Genomic DNA, 7,237 nt, shown 5'->3' with positions numbered 1-7,237 from the left:
GATTAAACTCCACTTTAACCTTTCTCCATAAAAAACTCAAATGATTTTTTAACATTAAAAAACGATTTAATTTTGTGGTTCAAAGCAAAAGCTGACAAGCTGAAATTACACCAGCGATATGATAAAGTTCAATTACACTTTTGACAAAACCAAAGCGACAACAACTTCGTCGTGGCTTTAACCTACCACAACAAAAAGCACAGCGAAGATGTTCTCACACACGCGCTCTCAAATCTAACTGTACAGTCAGTTCGCCACATGTGAATGTTTGTTTACGTGTTTGAGAGTGTTAAACAAAACAACAACTCAGCAAGCAGACCTCCCACTCATTTCGGTGGCAGCAGTCAATTGGGGGCATGTGCGAACCGCCTCGGGCTCATGAATTTTCCATGCTGACTACTTGTATGAGTACTCCTCACAGCAGCTGAAGCCGCTTCATGCGTCCCTGCAAATGATGACTTTTGCGGCTGCGGCTGCGAGTAAACATGCGATATGTTTGTGTCTGGGTGTGTGGGTGTCTGTGTTGCCGACTGCCCTACAGGGTTGCATGTGCAAAAGTGCAAGGAAACCGAGTGATGCGAAAGAAAAGTTAGCCTAAGGAAAGACTTGTGCAAAAGACGCCTGTTTTATATGAGTTTATGCACGTATGTGGGTGATATGTATATGTGTGTGTGTGCGACATGTATGAAACATATCTCGAAGCGAAGTTGTGACGCGGCTATGGCGTGCTGGATCTAGTTCAGCGGGTGGACGAGCGCAGAATAAACTATAGCTGTGGACATGTGGCGCGTAGTTAGTGTGCGGCATGTTGCATGCGCCAGAGTCAACAACTGCTCTAATGGAATTTGACATGCAGCAAATGTTGCACAAACATACATACGTATACTAGATTTGTCTACAAACATGCAACATGCGGAGCTATGGATATCTGTGCGCGCAGGGGTCTTGTGGAAGAAAAAAAAATCTGAGTTGGCTTGTGTTTTTTCCCCTTCTTCACACATAAGTATGTACATAAAGGTTAGTCCTTTCTGCTTATAAAGTGCTCCGCTGGTCGCTGAGACGGCCACTCGGCTTGAGTGCATCAAACACAGTTCTGAACATACATACATACATATGTAAGATTGGTCAATGAGTGAGTAGCTACGCTGAACGCCTTTGGCTTGCATGAAGTGCAGGCCAGTTGAAGTGTTGCCGTTGCACATTTTCATTCATTTTGATGAGTGCCAAGGTGTTCATATTTAAACATCCACTTCATTTGCTGACAAACATCTTGAGGGGGTGCAGCGAACACTTAAAGAAATACCAGCGGGAAGCTGCTAGGAAATGCAACCGATATCGCTTATGTAGAGTAACTGGAGATCACGTCTTTGATTTCTTTTCATAATTTGCTTGGAAATAAATAAATACGAGTAAGTATCCTATTCCACAGGGTTGAAGGCATAATAAGATAAGAGGAACATAAATCGTTTTGATTACTCCTGTAGGAGGGCTAATCTCGGTACTAGCACGGCAATAAAATATATTGAAAAGGCGGCGTGGAAGATGAATATGGTTTTTGTGACGTAAAGAAGTGGCTTTTGAGAACTGGAAACCTTCATGTAAGAATAATTTTGATTAGATGGTTTAATCGAAATTGACCCGGACTCTTCAATTTCAACTGCGCGAAAAAACTAAATCATTAAAAAATGGAAAAGCATTCAGTGAAGATCGTGAAGTTATCGGAACTCATATCAAGTCGCTTATTCACCAGCTTATGGGGTCATTGGTAATTTCTGAACGGGAGAGTTAACTTTGCTTGTTGGTACTAAAACTCTTTAAATTCCATAGGACATATACATATATGTATATATACTACATACATATGTATATAAGCATGCTCTAACGCCCAGCTTACCACCTTCAACGCATGTCTTTCAATATTCTTCGTACAGTTAATGCTGCGATGTGATGACTTCTGGCCTGATTTTCTGCTCAATGCTTTAAAACTATGGCGTTCTTTCGCCAGCAGCAAAACGAAACGATTCAAGCCGACGCACACATGCACACAAATGTACATATGAGCTTTCGTTACGGATTGAGGTAAAAGTTCGCATGTTGCGTTATTTCACGGTTTTGGTTTCATTTTTATTGCCACACTTTCTATGGAAGTCTGGCTCATTTACCTGCCGTGGTGAGTTACTTTCTTATGACCGTGTGTGTGTGTGTGAATGCGCGTGTTAAGTGCTTGCAATTCGAGTGCAACCGTCTGTAAATGAATTTTGCACTTTAAGATTTCTTTTTTTTTTTTCAACTTTATTTTTTGCTCAATTTTGGCTTCTTTTGTTTGCCTTCAATTTGTTGAAAGTGTGGAATTGTTCGGAAGATGCTGAGTGTTTATGACAGAAGTTATGTTTTCTCACTCAGCTGCAAACAACGATGAAGGCTTTTTGAACGTCTAAAGTATTTGAGTAGTTACCCATAGTTAGATCACGTGCAAATCATTAGGTCTATTAGTTGAAGTATGAAGAGTGTTTACTGTTACTCTGAATGTAAATTTAAGTATTTGCACTCTCTTCCATTAAACTGTCTTAGAATCCGAGATCTGCCTTTGCCACTTGCTACAGTACCAATATTTAAATTGTTTTTCTAAGCTCTAATGCTGCTGATTTACGTGAATTTGAATGTAAATTAAATCTCTCTTCTTGTTTTTCCTAGCTCTTATGCTGCTGCATTGCCCAGAAATGGAACAATGACTTATCCAGTAGTAGCCACGCCCTCAAGTTCGCATGATTCTCCTACTGTCCATTTGAAATATTATACTTTTTGTCTAGCTATGTTGAAATTTTTGGTCGATGAGGTCTCAATTGTTGGCTCACAGACAGTGTGTTTGGTTTTAGAAGAGTGATAAGTGTGATTTTAAATAAGACAATACTTTTTTCGGAGTTGGTCCTTCCGGTAGATGTTATTTGATATATACTCAGTTTGGTTTGCCATTTCATTTATGAAAACTTTTAGAGTAATGATAATCCACAAGCCGTTGTTGAAAGTACGTTGCATACACAAAAAGTCGCTGATGGAATCATTGATCCAGATTTCTTCAAAAAATGAATCCCGCCACTATGTTACTGCAAATTGGGAACGTCATAGAGCCATTATTAATGATTTTTTCGTGCCTGCTTCCCGGAGGATGTTGTTGTAGACGACCTTTGGTTCCATTAAGACGGTCATAGAGCCATCAAAACAATCAAATTATTAAAGGAAACCTTCAGTAAGCGAATTTATTCGCCCCATGGATCTGTAAGGTGGCCTCCAAGATCCTGCGATATTACAATAATATACTATTTTTTTGGGGGTCATGCTAAATACGTTACGACCCCAATCGGTGTAAAAACTAGTCGAAAATTAGCCTTTTCGGTCACTTACCCGAAATAATTTTTAAAACACAAGGTTAGGTTAGGTTAAACTGGTAGGCCAATAAGCCACGAATAGACCAGTTTTTGTCCTTTGCGAAAACAGATGGAGTTCTGTTCTTAGGTCCAAAAGAAGTAGTCATTTTTTAGGATGCTTGTGCTTGACGCGAATTTCAACAGACTCTGCGGCCCACTCTCGATATCTCGTGCACAAGAGATGCTCCATTGTTTTTCTGGTGCCCTGCTCTAAACATTTCCTGCAGTATATTGGCCGTATACCATTCTGTACAATTTCGTCCACTATTTCATTACTCTCGGTGCTTTTGTAGCTTGGCACCTTGGTGCTGCCCTGCTTTTCAGGACACTTCTGGCCGATTTGCGATACGAGGTTACTGCCTTGATTGCTGATTGCCTGTAGGTGCATTAAGGGCCATCTCCGCTGCTTTTGCAATAGCAAAGACCTCAGCTTATGCCTTACTCTGGACCGTATATTCCCGCACCAACTCTATCCCATTTTCGAGCCATCAGTATAGATGTTTAAAGTTGTAAACAATAAAGGAAAACTTATTTTCATAATGAATCTAAATTCTATAAGATATATTTCTTCTTGGAAACCACATGTCTAAAAAGCTATAAAATGAGAGGTAAACAGATGTGGATTTTAACATACATCGATTTTTTCAAGATCATGTCATAGGCTTTTAGATTTCATCGTGCGAAGCATCAATTGGTCGCCAAAGGTGTTGTTTTCCTGATTACGAGTTCGTTCCTTGGTTCCGATTTTATTAATGATTGGGAGCCTAACGATTGTCGATATTTATGGACGAGTGACCAAACTTTGCATCGAGCTACTGTGAAGATCCTTTATCAGATATTATCAGGAGACTTCTACTCAATGAATAATGATGTCTTTTAGATAATGGGTATTAGTAGGGATTATTAAAAAAGATAACGCATACACTTGTTCTAACTTTTAATCTGAAAGAAAGACAACTTGGTGAAATACTGTGAATGCAATTGAGGTTTTAGGCATACGAAGTCATCTTAGGTAGAATCCTGTGTCGAATTTTACCCTTTATAGGGTCTATGTATATTGAAAGTAATAACAAAAAGTACTCTTACGACTTAACCTTACTTTTCTTACAACAATTTTAGATGCTAAAAATCCAGATAATGCTGCAATGCGGTTGCCTTAATTAACTGAATACCAAATGTAAATATTTTGATTAAAGGCTTTGATTGGAGAGTACTGCATTAGCTAACTCACAATTAGTTTAAATTCCAAAAGTATGCCGGCATTACTGACGTATGAGTGGAACAGATTTTCTTTGCGCACAAAAGTATGCAGGTAATTAAGAATGCATTGCAGTGTTTTTTTTTTTTTGCAATGATTCAGCTAATTTCTCTTCAACGTTTATTTGGATATGTGTTTTACTTACACTTACTAGTATGCTTGTTAACCACCCTACAGCACTTGCGCAAACACTCATACTTCCACTTAAATAATTTAGAATCGCTTCACTGCATCGTCATCTGTTATTGTTTGCACAGTTGCATGCCACCATTTTTTCATTTATTTCGTTTTTCCTTATATTTTTATTTCGATGTTGTTGTTGGAGCGGCATTGGAAATCGCTATCGTGTAAAATATGCACACAAAAACTGTTTTTTTCTTTCCGACAACCCATGCGGTAAATTTGAGGTATTAATACTTATTTAAATAATTGGTTCTTCGGTTAACCTGAAGAAAGCAGCTGCACACTCTTATAAAAGATTGTACCTTCTTTATTTGGCTCTGCAGCCGCAATTATTTTCTCCAACAGTAGATTGAAGAAGTCAGACGATAGAGAGTCTCCTTGTCTGAAATCTCGCTTGATATCGAACGGCTCAGAGAGGTCTTTCTCGATCCTTGTGGTGTTACTCAGCGGAGCTTGTGGTGTTACTCAACGTTATCTTACACAGCCGTATTAGCTTTGCGGGGATACCACGTATGTGCTGTCGAAGGAGGCTTTAAAGTTTACGAAGAGGTGATGTGTGTCGATCTTCCTTTCATGGGTCTTTTCCAAGATAGTGAAAACCTGGGTAGTAGTAAATTTTCCAGCCACACTGACAAATTCCGATTTAGACCTGTTAAGGCTTTTCTTGACGATGGGCTTTAGACCTGCACACACTACGCTCGATAAGACCTGGGCAGAGCACAATTAAATTCCAATCGGGCATGCTTTCGTCCGACCATATTCTACAAAGAATCTGATGCATGCTCCTTATCTCTTCGTCGCCGTGATGAAATAGCTCGGCCGGAATCCATCAGCTCCCGCTGCTTTGTTGTGTTTCAGACGGGTAATTGCTATTCGAACTTCTTCTTAACCGGGCAATGGAACGTTCGCTACATCGGGTTTCTCAATCTCTTTATACTCACACATTTCCGTCACTTTCTTGTATGTCTACATATGAGTCTCGCTTCCCTCTTCAACTCTCAGTATTTATCGGTGACTTGGTATCGTGTCGGCACCATTTTTCTGAGATTTACAAGGAGTAATCTCTTCTTCTTCTTTATTGGTGTAGAAGCCACTTACGCGGTTATAGCCGAAGGTAAGGCGGTAAGTGAGTTTAATCTACACCGTCTATAAAGACTAGGCGAAGAGGTCACAGGTCGAATTATGGAAAATCAACCCAATTTGGGGAAGAATAGACTGATTTTTCATTATGACATCGCAAGAAATTGGTCGAATTAGGTGATGAACTGCTGAGGCCTGCGGACCCCAAATGTATTTATCAGACTGGTTAAAGAAATCGGAGCAAGACTAAGTTAGGTGTATCCACCTAAATAGAGATTAATTTGAGAAATAAATTTCCACTTTTCCAAAATTTTCGTTTTTCTTTTGTTTGAAAAAGCTTATTAAACCGCCGTGGCATGTGAATAGACGCTCTTCTCACTTACAAATACACAAGCAACCATACACATATTCAACGTTTATTTAATAGTCTGTCCATCTTTGCTGCGCTTTGACTTTTTTCACTGTCTTTTTTCTGATTTCTACTTCAATTTTATTCGCATTTTTTCTATTAAGCTCCCAATGGCGGCACCTCCTCGCCTCTCACTCACGCTCAGCCATTCGCACGCTTTGTCAGAAGAGTAGAAGTATTTCAAGTTGTGTTGCCATTTTTGAGTATGTCAACCCTGACCTGAATGGCAATCAAGCCATGAATAAACTAGAACTATGCGCATTTGTAATTGTTTGTGTTTACTCTCGTATGTGTATGTGTGTGTGTGAGAGTGTAAGTGCGCGTGAGTATGTGTAAAGAGATTTAGAAAAAGGACAACGCAGCGCAAACAACTTTTATGAAAAAGTGGACGTTTAGTGTGAAAAGAAGCAGGCTGCTTTTTGTGTATTTTTTTGTATTTGAAAAAAAACGGGTGTCTAAAAAACGACAAAAAATGTACAAAAAAAAATTATGCAAACAAGAAATGCAAATATAATGAAAAACTAACAAAAGACTATCACATAAAGGCTGGAAAAATACAAAGAAATTAAGTGAGGGCACAGCGTAAAAAAAGCAAAAACAAAAAATGATAAAAGTATGAACTTAAAATGCACGCACACAAACATACGTAAGTGCTTGCACACCTACATATATGTATATATATAGGGTGATTTTTTAAGAGCTTGATAACTGTTTTTAAAAAAAAAACGCATAAAATTTGCAAAATCTCATCGGTTCTTTATTTGAAACGTTAGATTGGTTCATGACATTTACTTTTTAAAGATAATTTCATTTAAATGTTGACCGCGGCTGCGTCTTAGGTGGTCCATTCGGAAAGTCCAATTTTGGGCAACTTTTTCGAGC

Source organism: Bactrocera dorsalis, chromosome 4, assembly GCF_023373825.1.
Source record: "Bactrocera dorsalis isolate Fly_Bdor chromosome 4, ASM2337382v1, whole genome shotgun sequence".
Lineage (NCBI taxonomy): Eukaryota > Metazoa > Arthropoda > Insecta > Diptera > Tephritidae > Bactrocera > Bactrocera dorsalis.
Note: the sequence above shows the minus strand (reverse complement) of the source record.